At 33.2% G+C, this 17,219-nt stretch overlaps 1 long non-coding RNA gene and 1 other non-coding gene across 2 annotated transcripts; both read right to left on the bottom strand.

Annotated features, from left to right (window-relative positions):
• Positions 1 to 1,441: 1,441 nt before the first annotated feature.
• On the bottom strand, positions 1,442 to 1,549 carry LOC112752453 (small nucleolar RNA R71). The gene has a single exon (XR_003176889.1). It is a non-coding gene; the product is annotated as a small nucleolar RNA R71 (small nucleolar RNA).
• A 6,498-nt stretch (positions 1,550 to 8,047) lies between these two features.
• Positions 8,048 to 8,598, bottom strand: LOC140179494 (uncharacterized). The gene is made up of 3 exons (XR_011872976.1): positions 8,328 to 8,598; positions 8,192 to 8,244; positions 8,048 to 8,114 (listed from the first exon to the last, which is right to left on the bottom strand). It is a non-coding gene; the product is annotated as an uncharacterized lncRNA (long non-coding RNA).
• Between the last annotated feature and the right edge of the window lie 8,621 nt (positions 8,599 to 17,219).

The following is a 17,219-nucleotide window of genomic DNA, read 5'->3' as shown; positions in this document are numbered from 1 at the left end:
CTCATCAAATTCGAAAACTTGAGTTGACTTTTTCAAAAATTTTTAAAAAATCAAGTTGTTGCCAATGAGTCAAATCAAATTTTCAATTTGAAAATCTTATCTTTTTCAAAATCTTTTTCAAAAATCAAATCTTTTTCAAAATTCTTAGTTATTTTCAAAAATTAAAAAAATATTTTTCAAAAATCTTTTTCTTATTTTTATATCAAATTTTCGAAAATAATATAATCAATTAATGTTTTGATTCAAATATTTGAAGTTTGTTACTTGCTTGTTAAGAAAGATTCAAACTTTAAGTTCTAGAATCATATCTTGTGATTTCTTATGAATCAAGTCATTAATTGTGATTTTAAAAATCAAATCTTTTTCAAAAACTAATTTCTATCATATCTTTTCAAAAAAATATCTTCTTATCTTATCTTTTTCAAAATTTGATTCTCTAACTTCCCAACTTCTTATCTTTTCAAATTTGTTTCAACTAACTAACTAACTTTTTGTTTGTTTCTTAACTTTTTCAAAACTACCTAACTAACTCTCTCTCTCTAATTTTCGAAAATATCTTCCCTCTTTTTCAAAAATTTCTTTTTCATTAACTAATTATTTTTATTTTTTATTTAAAAAAAAAATTTCGAAAAAAAATACTAACCTTTTTCAAAAACTATTTTCAAAAATCACTAACTCTTTTTCAAAAATTGTTTTCGAAAATTCACTTCCCCCTCTCATCTTCTTCTATTTGTTTATTGATATACTAACATCTTTCCTTCAACTCTCCAAAAATCCGAACCCCCTCTCTCTCTGAGTTCAGATTTTCTTCCCTTCTTTTCTTCTACTAACACAAGGATCCCTATACTGTGGTATAAAGGATCCATATTATTATTACTATTTTTTCTGTGCCATCTTCTTTGTCATATGAGCAGGAGCAAGGACAAGAACATTCTTGTTAAAGCAGATCCAGAACCTGAAAGGACTCTGAAGAAAAAAATTAAGAGAAGCTAAAATACAACAATCCAGAGATAACCTTTCAGAAATTTTCGAACAGGAAAAGGAGATGGCAGCCAAAAATAATAATAATATAAGGAAGATGCTTGGTGACTTCACTGCACCTAATTCCAATTTACATGGAAGAAGCATCTCCATTCCTGCCATTGGAGCAAACAACTTTGAGCTGAAACCTCAATTAGTTTCTCTGATGCAGCAGAACTGCAAGTTTCATGGACTTCCATCTGAAGATCCTTTTCAGTTCTTAACTTAATTCTTGCAGATATGTGATACTGTTAAGACTAATGGAGTAGATCCTGAAGTCTACAGGCTCATGCTTTTCCCTTTTGCTGTAAGAGACAGAGCTAGATTATGGTTGGATTCTCAACCCAAAGACAGCCTGAACTCTTGGGATAAGCTGGTCACGGCTTTCTTAGCCAATTACTTTCCTCCTCAAAAGCTGAGCAAGCTTAGAGCTGATGTTCAAACCTTCAGACAGAAAGAAGGTGAATCCCTCTATGAAGCTTGGGAAAGATACAAACAGTTGACCAAAAAGTGTCCTTCTGACATGCTTTCAGAATGGACCATCCTGGATATATTCTATGATGGTTTATCTGAGCTATCAAAGATGTCACTGGACACCTCTACAGGTGGATCCATTCACCTAAAGAAAACGCCTGCAGAAGCTCAAGAACTCATTGACATGGTTGCTAATAACCAGTTCATGTACACTTCTGAAAGGAATCCTGTGAGTAATGGGACGCCTATGAAGAAGGGAGTTCTTGAGGTTGATACTCTGAATGCCATATTGGCTCAGAATAAAATATTGACTCAGCAAGTCAATATGATTTCTTAGAGTCTGCATGGAATGCAAGCTGCATCCAACAGTACTCAAGAGGCATCTTCTGAAGAAGAAGCCTATGATCCTGAGAACCCTGCAATAGCAGAGGTAAATTACTTAGGTGAACCTTATGGAAACACCTATAACTCAACATGGAGAAATCATCCAAATTTCTCATGGAAGGATCAAAAGCCCCAACAAGGCTTTAATAATGGTGGAAGAAACAGGTTTAGCAATAGCAAGCCTTTTCCATCATCAACTCAGCAACAGACAGAGAACTCTGAACAAAATGCTTCTAATTTAGCAAATCTAGTCTCTGATCTATCTAAGGCCACTGTAAGTTTCATGAATGAAACAAGGTCTTCCATTAGAAATCTGGAAGCACAAGTGGGCCAGCTGAGTAAAAGGATCACTGAAATCCCTCCTAGTACTCTCCCAAGCAATACAGAAGAGAATCCAAAAGGAGAGTGCAAGGCCATTGACATAAGCGCCATGGCCGAACCTGTGAGGAGAGGAGAGGACGAGAATCCCAAGGAGGAAGACCTCCTGGGACGTCCAGTGATCAATAAGGAGCTTCCCTCTGAGGAACCAAAGGACTCTGAGGCTCATCTAGAGACCATAGAGATTCCATTGAACCTCCTTATGCCCTTCATGAGCTCTGATGAGTATTCCTCTTCTGAAGAGAATGAGGATGTTACTGAAGAGCAAACTGCCAAGTTTCTTGGTGCAATCATGAAGCTGAATGCCAAATTATTTGGCATTGATGCTTGGGAAGTTGAACCTCCCTTGTTCATCAATGAACTAAGTGATCTGGATCAACTGACATTGCCTCAGAAGAGACAGGATCCTGGAAAGTTCATAATACCTTGTACCATAGGCACCATGATCTTTAAGGCTCTGTGTGACCTTGGTTCAGGAATAAACCTCATGCCCCTCTCTGTAATAGAGAAACTGGGAATCTATGGGGTGCAAGCTGCTAAAATCTCACTAGAGATGGCAGACAGCTCAAGAAAACATGCTTATGGACAAGTAGAAGATGTATTAGTAAAGGTTGAGGGCCTTTACATACCTACTGATTTCATAGTCCTGGATACTGGAAAGGAAGAGGATGAATCCATCATCCTAGGAAGACCTTTCCTGGCCATAGCAAAAGCTGTGATTGATGTTGACAGAGGTGAAATAGTCCTTCAATGGAATGAGAACTCCCTTGTATTCAAAACTCAAGGATCTCCCTCTGCAACCATGAAGAGGAAGCATGAAAAGCTTCTCTCAAAGCAGAGTCAACCAGAGCCCCCACAGTCAAACTCTAAGTTTGGTGTTGGGAGGCCACAACCAAACTTAGAGTTTGGATATGGGAGTTCAACACCAAACTTAGAGTTTGGTGTTGGGAGGCCACAACCAAACTCTAAGTTTGGTGTTGAACTCCCATATCCAAACTCTAAGTTTGGTGTTGGAGAGTCTCAACAAAGCTCTGCACATCTGTGAGGCTCCATGAGAGCCCACTATCAAGCTATTGACATTAAAGAAGCGCTTGTTGGGAGGCAACCCAATGTTTATCTAATTCTTATTTTTATTGTTTTTCATGTTTTCTTAGGTTCATGATCATGTGGAGTCACAAAATAAACAAAAAATTCAAAAACGGAATCAAAAACAGCAGAAGAAAAATCACACCCTGGAGGAGCATCTGTGTGGCGTTCAAACGCCAGAACAGAGCATAGTTCTGGCGCTGAACGCCCAGAATGGGAGCATCCTGGCCCTGAATGCCCAGAACAAGCATGGTTCTGGCGTTCAACGCCAGAAATGGCAGCAAATGGGCGTTGAACGCCCAAAATGGGCACCAACCTGGCGATGAACGCCCAGAGTTGTGTGCAAGGGCATTTTGCATGCCTAAATTGGTGCAGGGATGTAAATGCCTTGACACCTCAAGATCTGTGGACCTCACAGGATCACCTCAGGATCTGTGGACCCCACAGGATCCCCACCTACCTCCACTCACTCTCTTCTCTCTTCTCAATCATCCTCTATTCCCAATAAACACTCTTCCCTATTAACTCTTTACCACTCACATCCAAACACCCACTTACCTTCAAAAATTCAACATCTCTTCCCCACCCAATCCCACCCATATGGCCGAATACACACTCCCATCCATCTCCTCCATATCTTCTTCTTATTCTTCTATTCTTTCTTCTTTTGCTCGAGGACGAGCAACATTCTAAGTTTGGTGTGGTAAAAGCATAGCTTTTTTGTTTTTTTCCATAACCATTGATGGCACCTAAGGCCAGAGAAATCTCTAGAAAGAGGAAAGGGAAGACAAAAGCTTCCATCAAGGGTCTATAGCTCAGTGGTAGAACATTTGACTGCAAATCAAGAGATCCCTGAGATACCTCAAGGGATACATTTTCTTCCACACAATTATTGGAAGCAACTAAGGGTGGAACATCAAGAGCATTCCATCATCCTTCATGAAATCAGAGAAGATCTAAAAGCAATGAAGAAGGAGCAACAAAGACAAGGAAGAGACATAGAAGAGCTCAAGGACATCATTGGTTCCTCAAGAAGGAAACGCCACCATCACTAAGGTGGATTCATTCCTTGTTCTTATTTCTTCTGTTTTTCGTTTTCTATGTTATGTGCTTATCTGTGTTTGTGTCTTCATTACATGATCATTAGTAGTTAGTAACTATGTCTTAAAGTTATAAATGTCCTATGAATCCATCACCTCTCTTAAATGAAAAATGTTTTAATTCAAAAGAACAAGAAGTACATGAGTTTCGAATTTATCCTTGAACTTAGTCTAATTATATTGATGTAGTGACAATGCTTCTTGTTTTATGAATGTATGCTTGAACAGTGCATATGTCTTTTGAAGTTGTTGTTTAAGAATGTTAAATATGTTGGATCTTGAAAGAATGATGACTAAGAGACATGTTATTTGATAATCTGAAAAATCATAAAAATGATTCTTGAAGCAAGAAAAAGCAGCAAAGAACAAAGCTTGCAGAAAAAAAAAATAGGCGGAAAAAAAAAATAGAAAGAAAAAGAAAAAGCAAGCAGAAAAAGCCAATAACCCTTAAAACCAAAATGCAAGGGAAAATAAAAAGGATCCCAAGGCTTTGAGCATCAGTGGATAGGAGGGCCTAAAGGAATAAAATCCTGGTCTAAGCGGCTAAACCAAGCTGTCCCTAACCATGTGCTTGTGGCGTGTAGGTGTCAAGTGAAAACTTGAGACTGAGCGGTTAAAGTCAAGGTCCAAAGCAAAAAAAAGAGTGTGCCTAAGAACCCTGGACACCTCTAATTGGGGACTTTAGCAAAGCTGAGTCACAATCTGAAAAGGTTCACCCGATTATGTGTCTGTGGCATTTATGTATCCGGTGGTAATACTGGAAAACAAAGTGCTTAGGGCCACGGCCAAGACTCATAAAATAGCTGTGTTCAAGAATCATCATACTGAACTAGGAGAATCAATAACACCATCTGAACTCTGAGTTCCTATAGATGCCAATCATTCTGAACCTCAATGGATAAAGTGAGATGCCAAAACTATTCAAGAGGCAAAAAGCTATAAGTCCCGCTCATATGATTGAAGCTATGTTTCATTGATAGTTTGGAATTTATAGTATGTTCTATTCTTTTTATCCTATTTTGATTTTCAGTTACTTGGGGACAAGCAACAATTTAAGTTTGGTGTTGTGATGAGCGGATAATTTATACACTTTTTGACATTGTTTTTAGTATGTTTTTAGTAGGATCTAGTTACTTTTAGGGATGTTTTTAATAGATTTTGTGTTAAATTCACATTTCTGGACTTTACTATGAGTTTGTGTGTTTTTCTGTGATTTCAGGTATTTTCTGGCTGAAATTGAGGGACTTGAGCAGAAATCAGATTCAGAGGTTGAAAAAGGACTGCTGATGCTGTTGGATTCTGACCTCCCTGCACTCAAAGTGGATTTTCTGGAGCTACAGAACTCGAAATGGCGCGCTTCCAATTGCGTTGGAAAGTAGACATCTAGGGCTTTCCAGCAATATATAATAGTCCATACTTTGGCCAAGAATTGACGACTTAAACTGGCGTTCAACGCCAGCCTTCTGCCCAAATCTGGCGTCCAGCGCCAGAAAAGGATCCAAAACCAGAGTTGAACGCCCAAACTGGCACAAAAACTGGCGTTCAACTCCACAAATGGCCTCTGAACGTGCAACACTTAGGCTCAGCCCAAACACACACCAAGTGGGCCCCGGAAGTGGATTTATTCATCAATTACTTACTCATGTAAACCCTAGTGACTAGTTTATTATAAATAGGACCTTTTACTAGTCTTTTTTACCATCCCGGATTGTATTTTGATCCTATGATCTCGTTTAGGGGGCTGGCCATCTCGGCCATGCCTGGACCTTTCACTTATGTATTTTCAACGGTAGAGTTTCTACACTCCATAGATTAAGGTGTGGAGCTCTACTGTTCCTCAAAGATTAATGAAAAGTACTACTGTTTTCTATTCAATTCATCTTATTTCGCTTCTAAGATATCCATTCGCACCCAAGAACGTGATGAAGGTGATGATTATGTGTGACGCTCATCATCCTTCTCTCTTATGAACGCGTGCCTGACAAACACTTCTGTTCTACATGAATTAAGCTAGAATGAGTATCTCTTAGATCTCCTAACCAGAATCTTCGTGGCGTAAGCTAGAATGATGGCGGCATTCAAGAGAATCCGGAAGATCTAAACCTTGTCTGTGGTATTCTGAGTAGGATTCAATGATTGAATAACTGTGACGAGCTTCAAACTCGCGATTGTTGGGCGTTAGTGACAGACGCAAAAGGAGGGTGAATCCTATTCCAGCATGATCGAGAACCGACAGATGAATAGCCGTGCCGTGACAGGGTGCGTGAGCATATTATTCACTGAGAGGAGGGAATGTAGCCACTGACAACGGTGATGCCCTTGCATACAGCCAGCCATGGAAAGGAGTAAGACAGATTGGATGAAGATAGCAGGAAAGCAGAGGTTCAGAGGAACAAAAAGCATCTCCATTCGCTTATCTGAAATTCCTACCAATGAATTACATAAGTATCTCTATCCCTATTTTATTATATCATATTCGAAAATTCCATTATCACTTTATATCTGCCTGACTGAGATTTACAAGGTGACCATAGCTTGTTTCATACCAACAATCTCCGTGGGATTCGACCCTTACTCACGTAAGGTATTACTTGGACGACCCAGTGCACTTGCTGGTTAGTTGTATCGAAGTTGTGACAACCATGAATTAAGATCAGAGCACCAAGCTTTGGAGCCATTACCAGGATTTGTTCGAGCCTGGAGATCACAATTTCGTGCACCAGCTGCCATCTCAATCAACATGTAGAGCTTCCTAATAGGCATCTGAAAATCAAAATTTAACGCACAAGAGACCCAGTTAGAATCAGTTCTTTGCAACCACTGGTTTCCCATTGAATAACCAACATATACAAATAAAACGAAGCTTCAACAGACCCTACAACTAGTCAACTAAGCAAATGCAACATGAAATGGGTTACTCACATCATTCATTGCCTCTACAGCAGCATCAATATCTTCATGAGCAAAAACATTCAACTGTTCTAGGACCTGAAAGTTTAAAGAGGACAGAAAATAAGACTTGACAGAAAAGATAGTGTGGTTTGGAATATTGACCTAGAGCAGTGTTATGTTGTTCATGAATCAGAGAAGAGTCGTTCATCGTAATAATCAGGCTATGCATATAGCTTTTGGCTAATGGTAAAGGGTTTGATCTAATGATATGCATTTTAAAAACAAATATACTATTATGTATAAAGCTAACCTTGCAAACAGTTTCAAATGTGTTTGGATAGAAATAGTGATAAGATCCTCTCTGGTATGTATTTATTTTAACAAGCAGCTCCATGTTGGGAACTCTTATAAACCAGAAATGATTCTCTTTGTGATAATACCATCCTTTATTGTGCCTGAAAGCAACAACCACCTACCTTGTTATAAATTATTAATCAGAGGAAAACAATTTAGATTTTAATTTAGGAGTTCCTGCCAATATAAGTTTTGTTGTAGGAATACTTAAAATCAGTGACTGATAAACAAAGAAAGGTTACCAAGTATTGACTGATTTAACCATTAATTGCTCCCAAATTGTAACCATCCCAACATAATTTGGAAATAAGCCCTAACCACAGAAAAATAAAATATAAATAACAAAAAAAAAAAGAAGAATTGGAGGGCATGTGCATACAACTCATTTAATTTGCAGCATATAATTGTGCTTCGTCTTTGGGCATGCTGCAACCAAGGAAAAAACTGGTTAATTATAATACTAAGCAAGCCAATTAGAAATCAAGTAAGATGTAATTGCAAACCTGTAGAATATGTAAAACAATGTTTCCACTGAAAACTTTGAAAGGTAACCTTGCTGCATCATGCAACAAGCAGTAAGCCTAATGAAGGATTTGCAAATAAAGAAATCGATTCTATGGCATAATTAAAAAACCTCACATGTAAAGCAGGGGGCTGCTTTGCGTAATAACATTGTGGCACATTAAACTCTGGATCACCCTTTGCAGGTTCATCGGACCATGGAGACCCAAACGTCTTGTGTAGATTTTCAGATGAATTCAAATTTAATCCAAGTGTAGTAAGATCAATCCAAGTGCAAGAGATGTCAAGTCTGGATCACTCATCCTGATCACACTTAACAAGCCAAGCAAACCAAATGGATCTGGTGTGGATTGTGCAGTTTGCATAGCTTTCATGCCCTGATCCCCAAACAACTAATTTACGGTTGACATTTGAAGGCGGAACTACGACAACTTCTGGTGCTATTGATACTGCTGGAGGATCTGGTCATACTGACCCATACTAGAGACTGTATTTGGAGAATTTAATGGCCTTAATCCAATCCCAAGAGGTCCACTTGCCTAGAACAAATCCAGAAGTGGTTAGGATGTCTGAAATCTTGCTTCAGAATGAATATTAAAGTCAAGCAAACTGCAGAAAGAACGAGGCTTATTCATTACAACAGCAATTTAGAGAGTTTGCAGACCTGCGAATGATAAGTTGAATGCGTAGATGGAAAAATATCTGATCCATGTACCCCCAAAATACAAAGAAATTATGCTTATCATCTATCCATCCATGTATCGATCTTCATAATAATAATATTGGGTGAGAGGGAAGGATACCGTGAGGAAGGCGGCACTGCTTGTGACGACGGCGCCCAATGATAGTAACAAGTGTCCCTTCTTCTATAGCATCAGCATCATCAAAGGTAAAATCAATCTACAATGGAGCAATTGCTAGTGATTATGAACTAAGATTTCAAGTATTAGAGGAATAGAATGAAAAGAAGAAAAAAAATCCACTTTACTTTACACATTTCCACCTTTTACTTAAATTCAAGTTTCAGGCAACCAAGATCCTCTAAAACAAGAAACACTCAACATTAAAGAAAAATGTAGAAGCTAATTATTTTTATGCACACTTGAGTACTGTCTTGGTAGGTATCCAATGGTATCCCAGACTTTGCTGCCTCACTTGCACTTGCAACAGACTTGGAACAACCAATGCATTAAGGTTCAACAGTTCATTGGTTTGATTGAAATTCCCATTGTATAAAGATATTTTCATTGTGGAAAGTGACCAAAATTCAGAATATGGCTAATTCAAATAACTAACATCATTGAAACAACATAGTAATGACTGATAATATAAAAAAGGAAGGGAAGAAGAAATATAAAGTGCCAAAGAGAAAGAACTCACATAGGAATCCCTACTATGTCCTTCAAATTACCGGTACGAAGCTGGCGACCCAAATGCTGAATTGCCATACAAGAAGCGTGACCAAACCCCAATCTTACAGCCATTCCACTTTTCACATATGTGTCTACCTATCAAACAGCATATCTACAAAATCATTCATCTTCCAACAATGTGGAAAATCACTATGCATAAAAAAGGAGTTTTAATCCCAACATAAGCCTAGTAACCCTAAAATCTGGACAACAAAAAGCTGCATACATTACAACACTAGGCATCAACAACAAGAATGCAATACTGTATCAACTAATTCACAGAAAGCAACCCAACAAAAAGAGAAAGGATTTTTGACAAACATTGCTAAGTAAAACATGAAACTAGGGATTATGATAACAAAGCTAGTGAATTCTGAATTGGCATGCATGAAAAACCATACATTGATCACACATAGTAAATTGCAAAGTTGCAAACTTTGAAAGCTGCAGAACTGGGAATTCAAGTTTCATAGGCATACAGTGTATTGAGCTGCTCGGAGAAGTGCTGAACTATCATCGAGACAGGAACGAGTCACCATTCTTAAAAAATCGTGGTTGCTTCTTCTTCTTGTTCTTTTTAGAGGTGTTGAGAAATGAAGAGGAAGCTTTGTTGAGAAGGATGAAGACGATGAACAAGTTAAAAAAGCCATTTGATTAATGTTCATCACACTTGGTGGTTATTGCAGAATGGATAAGGGATTCTGCAACGTAATTTCATGAGAGGGAAGGATACCGTGAGGAAGGCGGCGTTGCTTGTGACGACGGCGGCGGCGATGCTTTCGAGCACGGAGATGGCACGACAGATGGAGAGAATGGGGCACCCAATGAGACGGTTATCCTCGGGTGGCGGCGACGGTGTCGGAACGGGGGAGGAAATACAGAAGATTAAGGTTCATTGTGTGGGAGGCTGATTTGGAAAAGAATAAAAGACTGAATTTTTAACATTTTAATAAATTATATAATTACCCACTTTGGGCTATAATTTAATTACCAATAGTTTAACTATAGTTAACATAGCAACCAATTAAAAGATGACATGTCATAGAGGGTAATATATATATTATTATAGAAAAGGTAGAGTAAAATTTACCTATTAAAAGAGATTATTTATTCAAATTTTCTCAAGTTAATTAAGTTCTCATTTAGAGACAACACAAAATCTAAGTACATTTGGTATATTTTTCATTAGCCTTCTATTTCAAGTAATTAAAGCAATGACTCGGATCAAAATAGATTAAAAAATTTTAGATATTCTTGTCACAAATAATCTTATTAAACTAAACTTTTGATTACTATTGAATTAGGATACAATAAATAAAAAATTTTGTGTATGAGACACATACGAAATCGGATATTTGTTCCAAAACATTATCTAGTTATGTTGTGATATATAATTTCAAGATCTAGATTACAAAAACTAATCTATATATCTTTATAGTAATACAAATGGGGAGCTCATTTGCTGATGTGGCGCTCATACGTTGAGTCTGGGAGTTTATTTGCTTACGTGTCGTCAATAGAAATTTTTAGATTTATATTTATAAATTATTAATTATTATTTGCTTAGGTTGTTATTTTCAAATTTTAAATTTGGGTTGTTTTAGTTACGTTGTTATTTTTTAAATTTTAAATTGTTTTATTTGTTTGGGTTGTTTTACTTAGGTTGTTATTTTTTAAATTTCAAATTATTTTATTTAAGTTGTTATTTTTTAAATTTTATTTAGATTTTACTTAGGTTGTTCTTTTTTATATTTTAACACTATTTTTAAAAAATCTGTTAATTTTTTTAGCATTATTTTTTAAAATTTTGTTGATTTTTTTTTTAAATTGCAGCTACATAAATTCTTTTAAAGAAATTTAGAGTTTTAAAAAAATTTACGTTAATTATTCTTCGGTTGTTACATACTAATATTACTATAAATAAATATTTATGTTAGTTTATAATTTTTAAATTATTATTTGTTTAGGTTATTATTTTCAAATTTTAAGTTTGGGTTGTTTTATTTTTTAAATTTTAAATTAAAGTCAACCAAATTTAAAAAAATTTAGTTATGATACAACTATAAAAGGATAAGTTATGAAAGATGTAAAGCACCACAATTTAAAGTACATCAATTCCTTTCTTTACATATATCCAAAATCTCCCTACTTATTCCAATGGCTGGTATTCACAAAATTGCTGATATCAATCCTACAATCAATAATTTGTGTGTACGTATACGGGTGATACGGTTATGGACACTATCAAGTTACGAAAATTATCCATTGCCATACTCAATTGAGATGGTTTGGCTCGATGAAGACGCGAATTTTCTACTAATATCCTTTTATCCATGACTCCAAGGTTATTTATTTATTTTTTTAAATTAAAGTCCATGTACATTGGATTAAATATTGAATAAGTTTATATTTAACTTTTTTTTATGTTATTTTCTTTTTTAAGTAGGTATCGAATAAAGTTTGGTGTCATTGATGATTCTGACTGTGCATGTTATGTAGTCTTTGACAAGGAGGCAAAACAAGTTTTGGGAAATAGCTGTGTAGAGATACTTGATCCACTCCTATTGGTAAGATCTAACCAATATTTATTTCTAAAAGCATTAGTGAAAATATTTTTATTGGTACTTTTTATATTATTTATTATTAATATATTATGTAATACCCTGCAGAAAGGAGATCTATCGGATACACCTACACTTTTGTTTAACCTAATTGATAAGATATTTCTCTTCATCGTTGAAGTTCAAATATCTGATGATCCACATTTTTCACCTTCTTATAAAGTTAAGAAGATGACTGATAATGTGGATCTCATAAATAAATTCAAAGAGGCTCACCCTATTCAAATTGTGAGTATATAAGTGTACTTTTTATTAAAAATCAATTTATTTTTTACTTCCTTGGTCATTAGTATTATCTAATTTATAAATAATAATTAATTATAATTTTAGGATGTTGACTACACCGGTGGTTTACTTCCAATTTCAAAGACATCCTCAATCATTGAAGGGGAGAAAGTAGAAGGTGCTAAGGTATTTGTTCAAAAAATATTTTTTTTTGTTCTCTCAAAGTTAGATCTTAATTTTATTCAAAAAATATTAGTGAGATAAAATCAAAGGTTAGAAAGAAGTCTTTAATTTAACGTGGTTTTTTGTACAGAATTTATTGCTTGAATTCCAATGAAGTTGCAACCAATGATGAATCCGAATTGTTGAAAAATGCTATTACACCAACTAAGCAACTATCCTCGGAGTCGGAAGATTCGAAGGTGGAAGGAGATACCTCAACTTGCAAGAAAATCAAGATTGAGAAAGAAACTTGAAAATTTGGATGCACATGTTTTGGAATCCCTTTTAGAGTCTATCTAATAGAATAATGCCAAGCATATGTTTGTTTTGGTGGAAACATTATCTTTTCTTGAGTTGTTATTTTTCTTTTGGTTCTTTTCGATTTTTATGTTTGGAATTTAGAATTTTTTTAAATATAAATTGAAGTTATTTGGTTATTACTTGTGGTTTTATTTTTAATTTGATTCTCACCGTTGATGTTCTGATAATTTTTAATTTGATATTTAATGTCATAAAGTTATAAATTTCTTCTTTAAATTATTGTTGATACAATTAAGTTAGTTATTAATTTTAATGTATACTTATTTAAAAAAAATCTAATTATAATTTTTAATTAAAGTATTATTTTAGAATTTTAAATTTAAATTCAAATATACTTTTTTTTTGAATTTTTATGTAAGCAATTGGATTTGAGAATATTTTTTAAAAATTTTGTATAATTTATAAGCTACTATGCTAATTACAAAGGATTATAATAAAGTAAATAGAATTATCAATCTTATTAAGATGTGAAGTTATTTATACTATTTAAAAAAAATATAATATTGTTTAAATTTTAGAAAAAGTATAATAAAGTTAATACTGTTTATGATGAAACTAAAAAAATTTTTTTAAATTAACAAATTTCTATATTCCTAATAGACAACGGACGTTTGATTAGAAAATTTTATTTAAAAATTTAAAATTTATACTAGCTAATTAGAAAATTCTATTTAAAAATTTTAAATTTGAATTTCTAATACTAATTTCTAATTAAGTTTTTAACCATTTCGATTTTTAAATTTAAATTTTTTTACTTGCCACATTTATAAATTTTTATTATTATCTTTTAGATTGTAGAAGTACTTTCATCTTTTTCTCTCTTTTTAAGTATTTTTTTCTAAATTTACGTAATTTATAAGGTTATTAATTTTTAGATTGTATTTAATTTTATTTATTTTTATCGATAAATAATAGGATTGATACTATTTATGACGAAACTAATAAAAATTATTTTTAAATTAACAAATTCCTATATTCTTAATGAATAACAAATGTTTAATTAAAAAAGTTTATTTAAAAATTTTAAATTTGCACTAGCTAATTAGGAACTCTATTTAAAATTTTAAAATTTAAAATTCTAATACTAATTCCTAATTAAGTGGCTTCTTAACCGTTTTGATTTTTAAATTTAAATTTTTTATTTGTCACATTTATAATTTTTTTCTATTTACTTCGTTTACATTGTTATTTTTTAGATTATCTCAACACAACAATAGAGGTACTTTCATCTTTTTCTCTCTTTTTACTTATAAGTTATTCATTTTCAATCTCTTTATTTAAGAAAATGAAAAAAAAATTAACTATAAGTTGAATTTTTTGATCGTGAGATTAAACTTATATTTATTTGAAAAAAGATACGTTTGTAAAAAAATATATATTATTTTTCGTAAAATATGTTTAGGTAACTAAATAAATGAGAATAAAAAAGAAATTAAAGCAGCCATTGAAAATAAAACATGTGCGATTTTACATAGACACAAGAAGACACTAATTTCATATTCTATTTGGTAAGTTAGACATGAGAAAAAATTGTAAAAAAATTAGTGTCTCAAGTTAAAAATTAGTGTTTCAGCATTTTAGAGAGACACAAAATACATGTTTTTAATGGGTGTTTGTGTATGACTAGGTCTTTCATCATTTTTGTCTCAGTAAACAAACACTATACATGTACTCCTGTGTCTATATTTTGATGGACATGTATACCAAAAACAAACGCTGTCATATGTGTACTACTTTATTTTTTTAATAATATAAAAAATTTGATAATAAAAATGTATTATGTATAATGTATATATATTTTTAATTGGTTAAAAAATTTATTTATTTAATATTTTTAGGTATATATTAAAAGATGCAAGAAGTCCAAAGAGAAGCAAGATTATATTGAAGAGAAAATTGATATTAAAAGACAAAGAAAATACAAAGCGAAGCACAATTCAAGGTAGATTTCATATAAAAAAATAAATTAATTATTTTATCATTTTTGTTTTTAGGTTAGAATAATATATTTTGGCCGTATGAAAGCCCATAAAATACAATGTTTTTTATATATTATTTAGCTATTGACAAGTAATAAATTATTAATTTACATTGTCTTTGTAATATGTTACTAAATTTGTTTATGAAAAAATTATAAAAAATTCGAGTGATAGTTCCAATGGTGTGCATTTTCAATTGGTGTTGTCGAACATTACAAATAGCATTAATACAGATTTATTTTTGGATGAATTTTTTTTGGAACTTACTTATGTGAATGTACATGCACTTTATGTATTTTGATTTTTCTACTATTTATTCAATTATAAACTTTAACAGAAAATATGTTCAAAACTAATATCTCGAGTTATCTTATTAGGTAATAACCCAACACTATATCGATCAAGGTCTCCAACTACTAATCTACACTCTCTAGATGAAAAAGAACGATATTCCAATATTAGTGATATTAGTAATTCGGGTATCACACGTGAAGCATATGATAGCCCATGTCATTAGAACAAGTCAGCAACATCTTCAACAAACATCAAACAATATCGACCAGTTACAAAGCCAGCGTATGTTAATATGTTTTTATTACTTAAAGACCAAATATTTGACTTTTCAATTGGTCTATTAAAAACAATCTTTGGTATATGCTAAATAATTATTATAGATTCATTGGAGTACACAAATCGAATTAGATTGCAAAGTGATGCAAGATTGAATGGGAAGACTATACTACTTCAAAAGAGACATGGTAAGATAAGCATGATAGATTGTAATTATCACAAAGCTAAAATTTTACTTCTTTTATCTTTAATACTACCTTCATAATATATATTCATAATTCAGCTTATTCAAACATTTAACATATATTCATTTTTCTTTTTTTATAATATAAAGTACTTGATGTATTATCTCTAATGATTACAGGAGCAAGTACATCTAATTCAAATTTAGATACTAAAGAATTAGAAGAAGTGTGTATAGCTGAAAAAGAAAGACACCTGATACAAAGAAAAATATTTTTGAAGGAATTGACTATAAATCTTTTAAAATTTTTTGAAGAAGTTGAGGATATTACTGAAAACACGACTATATTAGATGATTCTGTGCAAATTGAATACCTAGCCATATTCGATGTTGCTGAGAATACAGGTAATTTAAGAAGTAGCAATATCAGCACTCTATTATTTACTATTGTTATGCTTTTTATAAACAAAAAATTATCGTTTAGTGTTCAAGTTTTAAAATTCAAACTAAAATATGGTTATATATTATAATTTTTGTATTTGAACATTGATTTATTATAATTCTTATTGTTTGATTAACGTGCATGTAAAACTTAAATCTTGAGGTTGGCATAATGAAATTGTATTATATGATCTCATCTTTTTAATCCATAAATTGTATCTTCGGTAATCTTTTATAAATATTATTTTTATACTTAACATCGTGAAAGAAAGGTATATTTTATATAAAGTATTTGTTGCAGATATAACTGAAATAATTTATTATCTTGATAATTATTAGATGTGATAGATATTGGTGACCCAGAATTTTTTTCGGCATTGCGACGCCATGATGTGGTATGAGAAGAGATCAGAGAAGTCCAAAACAGGATCCAATTTTGAGTTCTCAATATGTTGTATGCGAGGGAAGGTACAACTGCCATTTTGAAGCACTTGATCGGACGCTCAGGGATCTTATGTCAGTTACCGATCAACATAAGACACATCAACCATTTGATGGTAAGGTTGTTGTTCTAGGAGGTGATTTCAGACAGATACTTCCGGTGATTCCGAAAGGAAGTAGACACGATATATTGGCATCCGCTATTAACTCATCCCATCTGTGGTCATTTTGTAAGGTTCTGAAACTGCATACGAATATGAGGCTTCTAATGTCTTCTTTGGATCAAGATGAAGGTGAAATGAAGAGATTTGCTAATTGGATACTTGATGTTGGAAATGGAAATATTGGCTCTGTTGTTGGTGATGAATCAGAAGTTGAAATTTCAGATGATCTATTGATTACAACTACTGATGACCCTCTCTCTCATTTGGTAGACTTTTCATATCCAAATTTGTTGCAAAATATGTCAGATTATAGGTATTTTCAGAGTAGGGCAATTCTTGCACCCACGCTTGAGAGTGTCGAGAAGGTAAACAATTTTGTCTTGACAATCTTTCTAGAGATGGAAAAGGAGTATTTGAGTTCTGACACAA

The sequence above is a fragment of the Arachis hypogaea genome, chromosome 15 (genome assembly GCF_003086295.3).
Source record: "Arachis hypogaea cultivar Tifrunner chromosome 15, arahy.Tifrunner.gnm2.J5K5, whole genome shotgun sequence".
Classification (NCBI taxonomy): domain Eukaryota; kingdom Viridiplantae; phylum Streptophyta; class Magnoliopsida; order Fabales; family Fabaceae; genus Arachis; species Arachis hypogaea.
Note: the sequence above shows the minus strand (reverse complement) of the source record. Positions and strands in the feature narration are given on the sequence as shown.